The sequence below is a fragment of the Monomorium pharaonis genome, chromosome 3, assembly GCF_013373865.1.
Source record: "Monomorium pharaonis isolate MP-MQ-018 chromosome 3, ASM1337386v2, whole genome shotgun sequence".
In the NCBI taxonomy this organism is placed as follows: domain Eukaryota; kingdom Metazoa; phylum Arthropoda; class Insecta; order Hymenoptera; family Formicidae; genus Monomorium; species Monomorium pharaonis.
This window is the reverse complement of record NC_050469.1, coordinates 27,669,231-27,684,345: the sequence shown is the minus strand read 5'-3', so window position 1 is coordinate 27,684,345 and position 15,115 is coordinate 27,669,231. Positions and strand designations below refer to the sequence as shown.

The 15,115-nt window shown below is 40.6% G+C and overlaps 1 protein-coding gene across 2 annotated transcripts in view; it reads left to right on the top strand.

The window, feature by feature from the left end:
* The window catches only part of LOC105840452 (knirps-related protein), a 180,530-nt gene that overhangs the window by 12,741 nt on the left and 152,674 nt on the right, over window positions 1-15,115 (top strand). Inside the window, exon 1 of one of the 2 annotated variants that reach the window (XM_036283931.1) lies at window positions 2,742-4,933. The exons of the other annotated variant lie outside the window; for it this stretch is intronic. The gene's annotated coding sequence lies outside the window, so the exon portion shown is untranslated. Of the gene's footprint in view, window positions 1-2,741; window positions 4,934-15,115 lie in introns of those variants that run through there. 2 annotated transcript variants of the gene reach the window in all.

Sequence of the window (15,115 nt, the reverse complement as noted above, 5' to 3'; positions counted from 1 at the left end):
TGTTCCTATATGTATATTGTAAAAAAAATTGTGATGATAAAATTCAGCCTTATTAAATGTGGTATTTGCGAAATCTAAGTACGCCCTTTAAAATTCTTGGTTCAAATTTTTTTTTAAACACGTTGTATTAATTATAGTAATTCTAAATCTCTTTACTTTTTTGTACGTATGCGTATGCATGCGTGCGGCGAGCTGTTTTAAAATAGTGAACTTACAATAAGCTAATTGGAAGATTCCTTTCTTATGGCAAACACCCTTAAGGGCGGCCTCGTTCCAGCCGTTTACCCATCCGAATCGCGGAAGGCAGTTCGCGTAAAGGTCTACAATCATCATACTTTTCGCACGATTATTCCTATGATTATAGATCAACCGGTTCGCGTGCGGAATTCAGAAGATATTGCCCCAGATATATCTCTGGAGCAATGGGACTCCCGCGAGAGAGGCCGCAGGAGAGCGAGAACGAGTCGTGATCCACCGTCGGAGGACGACGGTGGGATCTTTTGCTTTCTAATCATCTTCAAGGTTAAACCTTGGTGAACCTGCCGGCTCCTGCACGATGTCGGTTAAAGCCTTGTCCGATGCTCTCGTCCACCTCCTCCTCCTTCTGCTCGCTCTTTGCCTCTCATATATGCTATATAGATCGTCGTATAAGGGTACGACCTTAGCCACGGGAATAAGACGTCGTCGACCTGCTGCTCGCTCGACCTGCGATTGTCTCTGTCGGTCGAGAAAAGCAGCGAAGGATATTTCTATACCGTTAAGCGATCGGAACGCCTCGTGCTCCATTGTCTCCGCGTGAGCGCATGCACCTATATGTTTATCTGCACAAAGAGTATTTATATCTACACGTCGGCATGCCGCCAAGAAAGAGAGACGGACTCTCCTTCTCTTTATGGGTTAATTACCGTTGTACCGGGTGCACGCGCATCGATAACAATGAGGCGTCGATCTACGACGAGAATCTTAGGTTCGATATAAGCAACGAAAGATACAAATCCTCGCAGCGATACGAAAAATATTCACGCGATACATCGATAATAAATCAAAGACAGATCCGATGAGCCAGCTTTTACACTTACACCGAGACAATGCGTAAGACCAAAGTCGTTATTTCATATAAATATTCAATATTGCTAATAAAATTGATAATTACATTAAAGAATTATACAGTAGAAAACATTTATTATATTTGTATCAAATCTTGTTTTTTCACATTTTTCAGGTAAATTTTTAACATGTTCAAATGTTAATTTAAAGTGACGGTTCCAATTATAAATTATTTAAGACTAAAATAATTTGTGTAAATTTAATGATAAAATATTTTAAAGATACTAATGTCAAAGTAGTAAATATTATAAGTTTAAAGAAAAATATATTCAATAAACCAATTTGGAATTTTAGAAAAATATTTGAAAATATTAACCTCAAATATAAGTCAGCACAATTAAATGTACGTTACTTTTCAATATATGTTATTGTATGTAATAAAATCGCAGACATTTTCAAATATTTTTTTATCTTTAAAATAAAATTAATTTAACTCACCAATACGATGCACAGTAATGGAGTTGCAGCAACGATGTTAATCTATAAAATACAAACAAAATTATAATAATGCTCCTAAAAAATTTTTAAATATGTTTCAAAAAATTATTACCAAATATTACATTAAATGTACGTTAATGTACTTTTTAATATATGTTATTGTATGTAATAAAATCGCAGAAATTTTCAAATATTTTTTATCTTTAAAATAAAATAAATTTAACTCACCAATACGATGCACAGTAATGGAGTTGCAGCAACGATGTTAATCTATAAAATACAAACAAAATTATAATAATGTTCCTAAAAAATTTTAAAATATAATGTTTCAGAAAATTATTACCAAATATTACATTAAATATACGTTAATGTACTTTTTAATATATGTTATTGTGTGTGTTTAGTGTACAAAATATAGTACTATCCATAATATTTAAGTATTATTAAAAAAGTATTTAGAAAGTTTGCAGGTTATTAAAGATAATTTTCCTTTTTTTTTTAAATATCAGCAGTGTGATTAAGAAAATTATTTTATATTATAATAATTGCAAACAAAATTAAAGATAAAAAAATATGTGCAAATTTCTGCAATTTTATTAATACATGTATATGTTTGTAAACTATTTCATTTTACAAATTTAATTTATAATTGAGATCAACAACTTAATATGATTGTGTTACTGTAATATTTTTTGTTAAATCGATACTCAATATTTTTTGTGTCAAAGTAACACAATTTATAGATAAATAAATATACAAATAGAATAAGAATAATGTACACTGAAAAAAAGTAATACATCTAATAAGATATATAGTTCCTGGCTGCCAATTATAGATATACTCAATACAATAATACATGTTATTGCAGTATCAACATTGTGCTTGCATTAACAGCAAATATTATTGTATTAAATATTATATGTAATTGGCAGCCCACAACTAAATATGTTATTCGCTATATTACTTTTTTTTGTGTACTTTTGAGAAAACTAAGATAAAAATTCTAAGATAAAAAATACATTTTATATGATATTTACAAACATTTATTTAAAAAGTGTTAATTTTTTTAGAAATATCTATGTTTAAAAAAGAAAAATACAAAAAATTTAATGTGTCAAATTTGTAAAATTAAATAGTTTGCAAACATATACATGTATTAATAAAATCGCAGAAATTTTCAAATATTTTTTTATCTTTAAAATAAAATAAATTTAACTCACCAATATGATGCACAGTAATGGAGTTGTAGCAACGATGTTAATCTATAAAATACAAACAAAATTACAATAATGTTTCTAAAAAATTTTAAAATGTTTCAAAAAATTATTACCAAATATTACATTTAATGTACGTTAATGTACTTTTTAATATATGTTATTGTATGTGTTTAGTGTACAAAATATAGTACTATCCATAATATTTAAAATGCAGGAAGATATATAAAAATACATCATATATGTTTTTGCGTGATCTCTAATTATAAAGTACGATTATTACCATCCATGTCATAAAATATTTCACGCGTCTCAGAACAAAAGTAAATACACTTCTGAGATTCAATTCTAACATTGTTATCATTATTGATAATTGCAACCGGTTAAAACATAACTTTCGGGACAGACGCATTTAAATCTTAAAATAATCCAGTTTTTAAAATATAAATTATCTAAATTCCGATGCCAATTTTCGACCGTTCAAAGTGAATATCATTAGGGCGAGAAGAAAGAATACGAGCAAAAATACCTCCGTGGCGACAACAAGCAATCACCGTAATAAACAATAAAATATTCCGTCATTAAATAAATAACAAATATATTACCTGGATGGATGCTCCGTCGATGCCTGACGCCTTCCCGGGCCGCCTCCTGCTCCTCCTCACTCCTTCGTCCGTTGCTGCTCCTTCATGGCACTCACACATACACAACCGACACTCGCTCGCTCGCGAAAATAAGGTTAATTACTCGCGCTAATCGCACACGGGAATACGATGATCGCGCGGCACTTTGACACGGCACTCCCGAGGTCAGTCGTACGCGACGTGCGCTTCGTTACATCGCGATACGGGAAGGATGAGACGCGATAAGACACGGAAGAGAGGATTGTGGCGATAACTCGACCGACGCCACGAATCGCGCGATCTGCACTCGCGAGCTAACCTCACCGTCGCGTCGCGGTCGCCGTCGGTTGAACGACGCGACGTATCGACGGCGCAATGGATTTCGGGCGAATTAACTTCGGTTTCCGTCCACGCGACGGAATACGGATCTCCACGGGTCATCTCGAACGCGCGCTTTTCCGACGTATCTTTTCCGGCGCGACCGCGACGCCACGAAGGATAGCCGGCGCCTCGCCAACGTACGAACTCGCGTACCCCCGTGATTACGCGGTGACGACGAGTATCGAGAGCCACGATCGCGGCCGAACACGACCGTACGGGACAATTATACGTATCGCGACACCACTCGACCGCGATATCCATCGACTCCGCGACATTCCGCCGGTAAACACAAGTGCTCCAATATGGCGTTGTTTGTTGCGCAGCCGCACCCCTGGCCCCCTGTACGGCCACTTGTACGGAGTGATACGACGTGAGTCATGTGATGCACTCGTATGACGTGTCTAACGAATCACGTAACGGTAAACGACCGAAATTCAGCATTGCGCCCTTAAAGTCCGCGAGGTATCGTCGTCGACGAACGACAGAATTGTGTGTCGCAAATTTCTATCCTTCTACGAAACACCGATTCGACTCTCAATAGTAGCGTGTGGTACCCGGAAGGCCGGAAGAGACGCGCTCGCACGACGCGACGCCTACTTCAGACGGGTGAATCGTGCGACAAGAGGTACTCGTTTCCGCGAATCGCGAGACCGAGTCGCGGGCGGATTCACGTAGCTCCCGTTCGCGGTCGACGATCGTTCGTTTTCACGGCTTCCGTGTCGCGAGTGTTGTCCGATTGTGTGCGAGGTGAGAGGGTGAGACGCGAATAAGCGGCTCGCGTCTCGCCGGACGTTTCCGCGAATCGCGAGACCGAGTCGCGGGCGGATTCACGTAGCTCCCGTTCGCGGTTGACGATCGTTCGTTTTCACGGCTTCCGTGTCGCGAGTGTTGTCCGATTGCGTGCGACGTGAGAGGGTGAGACGCGAATAAGTGGCTCGCGTCGCGTCGACCGCCGAACCAAGGTCGCGCCTGCCGTCCCAACAACAAAGTGTCTACGTGCTCCCCGCGCGCCGTGCGCCGTACGTACGTGGAAAAAAAACAGAGTCGCCGTTACACCACGGGATGTGTTTACCGCGTTAGAAAACCGCACGGATTTCCTGTCGCCGACTCTTCACGCCTCCGACGAGCGTCGGGTATCCTGCTGGCTGGACTTTGTCGACGTTACGTGAGGTAAGAATTGATACTACTCGATCGAAATGAGTTTTGGAAACCTAACCTAATCTAACCTAACTTTTCATGTAACGTTTAATTACCGTTCGAGTGGCAAATCTGTCGACTCGGTTACTCGTCAATTATTGCCGCTTGATTCTTTTGGAATGAATTATAAAAAAGTATATTTGTTAATAATTGTTTTTCTAATTTTTTTCTCAAAAAGTATTAAAGTTACGTGATTATATAGTAAACAGAAAAATTAGATTACATTGATACAAAATAAATTGCGACATAATTTAATTCTATTTTATTTATTAAAGATGAATATCTTATTTTACTCGGAACAAAAAACTGGAAAAACAAAATAATTATTTAATTTTCCTAAATTGTAAAAACACAGAACATTTTTAGAGAAATAATGTGCTATTAATTGTAATTGTATTATTTTGAAATATTTATTTTTGAATGTCAAATAAGATCTCTTGCTTGAATAATTTCCTTTTTTTCTGATTTAAAATACAACAATTATATAAATACACAATTTTGTTTTAAATAATTTCTACATTTAAAAGATATGTATTTTTTTATAATTTAATGTGAAATTGATACGACATTTAGAAATTAATGATTTGAAAATAGTGGCAGTCTTCTCCTAGTTGGGAAAAGATTGGACTTCATTTCTATTGTTCTATCACACGACTATTTAAATTCATGATAATCGAAATATTAGAAAATTTTTTTACTTTTCGCAAATCAAAAGTTAGTATTAATCGAAACGCAACCATACGACTTCAAGCTTCTGTTCTAACTCTATCCAGAAATTCTAATCTTTAATCGAAAACTCACGTTTTGTTTATCAGAAATATATCAATTATACGTGTGTTGTTATCGTATCAAATTGACGCTCCAGATTAATTTATTAAATCGCATCGTATTTCAAAAACTGGTTTCGACGGAATTCTTCAGCGATTTATAAATATGAGCTTTACATACAGCTGAAGCTAGCAGCCAAAGGCAGCAGCCAAACGCTGAGCAGCCAGGGCCAAACGTCATATAGGCGTTTCCAGGAGACACCATTTAATCAAACATTAAAAATTCCTTGGTTATGAGATTTTTAACGAACGTTGAAAAATTTGCATAAGGTTTAGTCATTATAATACATAATCGATTATTTGCGACAGGACTTTAATTTATCAATGGTTATAAATTTTTTAAACTAATTTTAATAGTTTTCCGCGCCTCACGCCTAAACGCAAAATACGATTTCCTCCAAATTTGGCTGGAAATATCTTTCCGTAACGTACAATCGACTGATCGATCATTCGCGAGAGGACGTGCATTTTCCTAATTGTTATAAATCATTTTTTAATTAATTTCTATCGTTTTTTGCGCCTCACGCCTAATCGCAGAATACGATTTCCACCAAATTTGGCTTGAAATATCTTGTCATAACGCACAATCGACTGATCGATCATTCGCGAGAGGACGTGCATTTTCCTAATTGTTAAAAATATTTAAAAAAATAATTTCTATCGTTTTTTGCGCCTCACGCCTAAACGCAGAATACGATTTCCACCAAATTTGGCTGGAAATATCTTGTCATAACGCACAATCGACTGATCGATCATTCGTGAGATGACGTGCATTTTCCTAATTGTTATAAATATTTAAAAAATTAATTTTTGTCAATTTTTGCGCCTCACGTCTAAACGCAGAATACGATTTCCACCAAATTTGGCTGGAAATATCCACATTTGGAGGAAATCGTATTTTGCGTTTAGGCGTGAGGCGCAAAAAACAATAAAAATTAGTTTTAAAAATTTATAACTATTGGTAAATTACAACTCTTATCACAAATGATCGATTATGTATTATAATGACTAAACCCTATGTAAATTTTTCAAAATTCGTTAAAAATCTCATAAACAGGGAATTTTTAACATTTGAATGGTGTCTGGAAACGCTTATATGACGTTCGGCGTTTGGCTGCTGGCTTTGGCTGCTAGCTTCAGCTACATGAGGCTTTACGCCTAGGAAAGATAATGTTTTAAGCGTCGCTCGTCAACGCTTACCGCGGCACGTTTCTTTTACGTTACGTCTAGAACCACCCAAGTAGCCGAGTGTAACCAATCCTCGACCAGAACACGCCACGATGAATAGGTGAGAACGAATCCAAGCGAATATGTCTGTCGTGTTACGACAAAGGTTGCGCTATCGGGACCCGCGGCCGCTCGCGCAAGATAAGTAAGTGCTTTAATTTATTCGAAACACCTCGGTTATTAATCGTCCGCTTCGTGGACCGAGACGGGAGGTGGTGCCCGGTGTGGCCCCGGAGTTCGTGGTGAGGGGGGAGTGGAGTGGAAAGCAGCCGAGGGCGCACCGAGAAGGGGTTAAGAGGTTGATCCCTCCGTGCGTGAGGTTGCGTGTGCTCGCGTGTGTGCACGTCTCTCGCGTATATACACGTATGCTTATATACGCATATAAATACGCGGAGAGATACAAATAACGAACACGCGGCCGTGTCTCAGCTGTGCTCGTTGGAGGCGCAACGCAGCCAGCGCTGAACCAGAGAAATGTTTTAAGCAAGGCACTTGCGGCGCCCACGCTCGTCCGCGGCAACAGACGCGCCGACACGCGCGCGCGCGCGCTGGGCCCTTATTTCAGCCATAAATTAATGTTCTGTCTTCTACGTATGCATAATTGTGCGAGCCGGGCTACCCGCTCCTCCTTCTCCTCCTCTCCGCCACCCTCTCCCCCTTCCGTTTGCTACACAGACCGGACGCCGGGCCATCCGCCGACGACACCGCCGACGTGGTTGATATCAATGGCGATGACACGTAACGAGGGCTCTAATGGATACCGCGAGCGCGGGTATACGCAATGCTGTACCGCGTACGAGGTATTATATTATCCACGGACCGGATACGCTTCCGTGACGTGTTACCGTAAGGATAACATTCGCGCCAACCCCCCCGTGTTATATTTGTAACAGAATAATGATACCCACGAGATAAAACATTCCCGTTGTCTCCGTATGAAACTAATGATCACGGTTAAGCGTCGGCGAGAAGCGTGATCAAATATCTTCTTGTCTCGGCCTCGATAAATTATTTTGATTAATGAAACATCCTCTCTATTTTTTTTTCTAAATTACAATCTTTGATGTATATGAAAAAAAAAAAATTGGCTAACCGTGACTGTTATCAACTAAATGGACAGATAGATGTTTTTTATGCTGTTTTTTTGTTAGTAATAATTGCTGAAAAGAATCGCGTTTACAACTGTACAACTGCCGAGAGAGCGTTCAGCAGTTGAATTACCATGAAAGGGGCAGGAGAGAGGGGCAAGAGGAGATCGGAGAGATCACTTTCCGTTTGTATCGTCGTATAAACGAAGATAATAAGGATGGGTCTCACGTTCTTGCATTTACATTCGACCTATTGTCTTCCTCTCTCCGGCTGTCTCTCTTCGCTCAAATAACCCGAGGCCTTCGCTCTTGAACTCGCCACAATTCGCTTTCGATGCTATTTTTGTGCGTCGTCTTCACCGCTGTATACCTGCCGTTGCCCTGGTTAAACGAAGTTACTTAATGTCCTTAACGGTCTTCGAATACTAACAATGCAAAGATAACAGAACAAATGTCGCTCTTAGCTTCGGGGCTGCAACGCGCAGTATCTGTCACAGTAATGTCACATTCCGTGTATAACAAATCCGTGTATTATACACGTATCCTTTCTCCCTCGTTTTATGTCTCCCGATGTCTTGATTCGTTCCACTGTACATGGATTAAACAAGGTTCAATTTCAATGACGATATTCGAATAACAGTATTCGTGGGCCAGGATTTTTTTCAGGGGTAAAGAGGGTCAATTTTGTTATCATATAAACAATTCTTTTACATTAATGATATTTTTATATATTTTAGAATATCTCCTTGATTTCCTGATTTTAAAGAATATTAGAAAAACATATAAAATTTTTGTAAATTATAAACTTTTATTTTTTCTTGAAGAAAGTACAGGCAAAATACAATTGTCAGAAGCGAAATATATAGCTCTTTTTTATTGCTATATTTATTATTATATACAAAATATTTATGATTATTTTTCTTTACGAAGAGAAATAACAAAAAATTCAGATAAGAACATAGAAAGGCTTCTTATATAAGAAATCTTGCCATGAAATAAATACAATGATGAAACAAATAAAATTATTTAGTAGAATCATACAAAGTTAAAAAATTATGCAACGTCTTTTTTCCAAAGTAGTTTAACACAATATTCTATATGACTTTAATATTTTATTTAAAAAAAAATGTTTACTCCGGGTCAAAAGTAAAGTTTTTTTTTTCCAACATTCTCAGCTTTTTTTTGTTACGCTCAAGACAATGTTTTGACCATAGTTTCAGTTATTTTTACGGCGGCTTTGCAATTATGAATGAAGCGGGTTACCGCGGTTATCTGCGTGCGAAGAGAAGATGTTGGAAGCAAACGTTGCGAGCACAGCACGCGGGAAATAATGAAAACAGCTGGGGGAAATGGTGCCGCGTTTGGTAAAGCAGCCGTGTATGTGTCGCGGCGTGCACACGCTCGGTTCCACGGTGGATCACCACGAAGCCTTGTTGCACTCTCTCGCGCGAGCGGGCACCTTGTTATGCGCTCTACCTTTTATCTCTCGCGAGTCCCGCGGTGACGAAGCCGACCTGTCAGTCACGTACCGGAGTACGTACGTACGTACGCGAGATTTGATTTTATCGGCCCCCGTGCTTTTGCATACGGCGCCGCGCCGCGCCGCGCCGCGCCGGTTTACATACCCACGCTGGTACACATGTGTCGCCTCCGCGATGCTGCCTTTTCATACTCGCGCAGGCGACGATAACGCCGTTCCGCGTGCACCGTTTATCTCGCTGATGGTGAATGCACTCGTGTCCCGCACGCACCGACGGAAACAATTCAAATTACGTTCTTAGAACACTGAAGAATATTATCGCGTTTCTTAGAACATGTCGCAAATTTAGTAATCTATTTAATTGCCACAACGGACTGTGCGGAATGTTAAAAGGAAATGTTCCATTTTCACGTACATATGTGTTTAAAAATATTAGCAATATTTATACAATTACTCATCGTATACATAATATTAATATACAGTCATGATTTACTTCCTCATGGAGGAAGAATATATGTGAGAATGTATAGGATATTTTGTAGAAATTTTATAATATTTAATTATACCCGAGATATAGGATAATCTTATCCTACTTTTATTGGTTTCCTAATCAGTGAATTCGTGCTTTTGTTCGCCACAAGGTAGACAACAACGCAGTAACCGCTGAGTAACGCGAATTACTTGGCCGGACAGCGGTTTATAAATCGTGTGATTTTAATAGGCAGCACACGTCGAATGTCACCATTGGGAAGGCGACCTCCGTACACGCATCACGGTCGTGCACCAAGTACATAAGAGCGTATGGCTCGCGTTTAAAGCGGCGAATTAGCGTCGCACCCGCCTTAATATCGTCCAGCAAACGACTGTTTTGGAACGTACCGGAGTGATTCGTCCAAGGCCGAACCGAAAAAAAAAAAGCGCGGGGATCAATGCGCAAAGAGATCATCGCCGCGTTCGACGAGCGACATAAACCGCAAATTTTTGATAAAGGAGCAGGAATGTGAAAAAGCAGATATAATCCTAGTGATTTTTAGAGGAGATCCGCGGAGGAGCAAAGCGAGCGATAAGTAAATCGTGTAAATTAAGAGAGATCGCGTAAGGTAATGATGATGACGCGACTTTACTCGTGATGATTGTGAGAGATCGAGCGCACGAAGGATACGATACTCCACTAAAATGTTTATACGATGCGCACGGACGGTTCGAGCGAAAGAATGCCGCGCGGAATGGAAAGTGAAAGATGCGGAGTGTTTCAAGGATATGCCGGTGCGCGAGTATAACCATGTTACTAATTATATCGATTAACGGGCTAATGTATCTATTCCGCGCGGTTAAAACTGCCTAAGGACTCACGTCCTTGACTTTGTCAGCGCTCCTCAGCTGGGTTTTCCGCTCTGCCATTCGTGCCTCCTTCCCTCGGATCAAGATCGACGATAACGATCTGATCCGAAATCCGCTACTGACACTTACACGTGTTTACCGAATACGCAGGAAAATGAGATTTGATACTGGCCCTCCCGGAACGGAGCAGTCGAGCCTTAATTAAAGCAAGATAAACCATCGCAGCATAATTAAAATGAAGTTTCAGAACATCAACCGCGCACGGTCTTCCTGGAAGGGACTTCGAGATTTAATTAAAAAGCTAAATCATCGGGACAGAGACTGCAATAATTTAACAAAGCTTCCGAACTTCAGTACCAGTATCATAAACTTTCTCTCTCTTTCTCTCTCTCTCTCTCTCTTTCTCTCCCCTCCCCCGTATCGCGTCATCTCTTTATCGCCTTTATCGCTTCGTAACACAAGTAAAGGCGCTTCGTGCATAGATAGAAAATGAACGTTCGAGAGGTGAGCAAAAATGCTTGTCGCTTTATTGAACGATCGAAGATAACCGCGCATGCAGAACGTATCGCGGACAACGATGAAGGTGCATACGATTTGCGTTACTTTTACCGGTCCGAGATCTCGAGGTTATACACACAGCCGGGAGAAGAGTTTATTTTTACTGGCAGGTGATACATTCTGCGCGCGCGTTCGGCCGATGTTAATAAATCCTGAACGTGTCCTGGACGCGCGCTACGAAGGAACGCGATTCTCGTAATTATTGATTTCGCAATGACCGACACGATCGAGCATATGTCCGAATGCGGTGCGCGAATGACTCCGCCGTTCACATACTCGCGCCTCTATTAGAGACAATTGCCGGAGAGGATATTCTCTGTGAGTGATTAAGTATGTATGCCCGTACTGCACGAAGCGCGCGGAGCGAGACTCGAATAATTACTAATTGATAACGGTATTTGGTACCAATGTAAACTATGAAAGCGATAAGCACGGTGCACGTGTAACAGTGGAAAATGACAGAAATATTGTCATGAAAAAAAAATTGCTAATAATACTCTTATTTTTTTCTCCATGATAAATTTGTAATTATAATCTTGCAATGCTTGAGCAAAAATATATAATCCTATATTAAACGTTAACTCAAAAAGAATTCGAAATATTTGATATAACAAAACAGATTATTTTTTTATCCATTAAGTTTTCTACGCTTAATTATCTCTTCTGTGTATTGCTTTCATTCTTTAGAAAAACAAACGTGATATAGATAAACGAAATTTTGGGGCCTATAATGATAGAAGATAATTTCATTTTTAATGAGAATTAATTTTTTTCTATAAAATATATTTTTTTTATTGACCTCTCTCTATATAAACGATATGATTATGTAGGAAATTCAAACTGCGATATTAAATGAAATATAGAATATCTTACGCGAAGAGTAGAATATCTTAAGAAATATCGAAAACAGACAGACGTGTACTTGTTTTATAATACCTTGGCGTGATATTAACCACACAACTACTTTGTTCTTTATATATCGCGCGAAGTTTCCCGTTCGACAATCGAAACCGATCGATCGACACTCGCCTATGAGAAAGATCATCATTTCGCCGTGTAATTACGCCGATAGGATAATTTGCAATAATCCTCTCCCGTCTTCCTCGGCATATTGTTTTCCAACTCGGTCAATCGAGATGGCCTTCGATCGGGTATCGAGACGCGATAGAATCAAAATCTCAGGGCCACTCTCTTGCGGATTCGCTACTCTCCCTTGCTAGCGATTTGTAATATTCTCGAGAGCTTGTCGAGATAGATTTACGCGAACACAAGTTGACGCGCGAACCTATCCGCGACAACTGTTTAACTCTGACCCAAGGAAGATCAAACGCGTTTGTACCATGAAGAATTTATTTATAAAATTATTGCTGATACAATTAGGAAAGTTGCTCTAAATAAAATTAATAACAGAAATGATCGCTTAATGAACTTTATGTGCTTATAAAAAAATATAAATCCGGTATATTTAACTTGTTACGTAGCTTTTCTCACTTCGTGGAAGAATTAAAAGGAATGCAATAAAAAAGAGGATGTTCCGGGAACATTTAACATTGGTAGCTTCCACGATCTCGTGCAATGCTTGATTGAAAGAGAACAGGTTACAATAGTGCGCAGTTGGCGCCGGTCGATTCGTCGCAATAAATCTCATTTCTGTGCAATCCGTTAGACGGTACTGGTTGTGCGGGAGGTACAGGTAGGTAGGTAGGCAGGTAGTGTGGGAGCTGGTGCGTCGCGCGAGTTCGCGTGTGTCACCTCTGGCACTGCGCCTTTACCGCGACGGCTCGCCGTCAACTCGTCATTATCTGCCGGCGATGATTACAATTATTATTCCGGTCGGCCAATAATCATATCCCGTATAGCGTAACCATTCGTCCGCGATTGCGATCGGCGATCACGTACGCGCCGTCCCCCGTCTTTTGCACCGTCGCAACATTACCACGGCCACAACTCTCTTCCCCCGCGAATTTTCTCGAGTCTACTATAGCGCGATCTTTCCTGGCATAATCGTTACGAATAAACTTACAAAAGTAGCAAAATGTAAAAAAAAAATCATCGGAAATGTATACTTTAAGATATTTAAACTCGCGCAAGTTTCCTCGCTTTATCAACGCAAGTATCGTACGAGTATCTCAGTGGAGAAAAATTGTTTCACTATGGTTTTATGATTGATGTTCAGTCGTTTATTTCAAGATCAAGTCGGAGATCTCGGAGCTGTCTAGAGATCGAAAGGTCCGTTCTACAATTTCGAAGGACGACAGCGGGATTCGCGGATATGCACGCCGGTAGAATAGAATGCGCTCGCGCGTCGCCGTGAGTCAGAATATCCTCCGGGTTCCAGCGTGCCGGGTCGGGGGTCGCCCGCGTTTGCTCCCATCTCCACCTGCCTTCCCTGCTTCCTCGCCGCCGCCACCGCGCGCCGTCACTAGATCCCGCGCGGTCGCATCCATCGCATCATCCATCGTGTGTCTCGGTGTCCTTGATATTAGAATGGTCCAGGGGAACGCGCGCATCCCAGTGACCGTTACACGCTGCGCCGTCCGCGTGTACGTATGCGGTTCCTAGCTAACCACGACACAGATGCGCTGCAAGATTGCCGGATGACGACATCGTTTTCATTACCATCCGGCAAGTTCCAGCCGATCCGCGCGTTTATTCTCGTTCGCGATTTTACGATCCCCCCCCCCCTCTCCTTTTTTTTATGATTTCGGTACCCATGTGACTCGCGGCGCAAAGATCGATGGGCGAGGAACGACCTGTCAGATCGCATCAATTTACGTCGCTAGACAGCTTCGTCGACAGCGGACAAACGCGTCGCATTGTTTCGTCGACGTTTTGTTTTTGTCGTCGATATTTTCGGGAGATAATAGAAAGAAAAAAAAAAGGTTTATGCATTGTGACTATAGAATCATTGGCTCGCGGCGATGCGCGGCGGTCTTTGTTGCGCTGATTCCCAATCGATTAGTTCACGAGACGAAGCGTTTATTATGCTCATTACCAACACCAGCGCGCGTCGTGAGAGCTCGGCGGAGAGATAGTTGCCGGCGCGCGTAATCGCTCCCGAGTCCGTATGCGCGTTAAAAATCATGCTCGTCTCGAATGGCACTCATCACGGCAGCGGCGATGATTACCTAGCCAGCTTTTACATATTCATTCGCGCTCGCTGCCGAAGCGTGCGTTCTGTTATCGACAAATACGTAAAAGCATGGCAGGCGCCATTACGCCAACTGACTCAGTCGTCATTGTATCTCGGCGAAGACTAATCGCCGAGAGATAATCTTCGCACGGTGTTCCGTACCCCGGAGTCCCTTACTCTCTCGCGATATTGATGGATGAACGTTGCCGACAAATGGAGATTGACATGTTCATAGAGTTGTCGCGTGTAACTCGGATGAGATATAGATATAAAAACATCGACTCCGACTAAAAGTTGCTCAATCCTAAACGCGCGAATGAAGCGGCAAATAAATTTGTTGAATTTCATGCGGTTTCGAGATATTACACGGGTCGTCTAAGTGGAATAACGGTAAGCGCGGGAATGTTTTTTTTTCTTTCTTCCATTGCGATACGCAAAGTTATGTAATACGATAAGGCACGGTGTGGAGATCGAGAGGGATTAGCGAATTCAAGAGGAGTA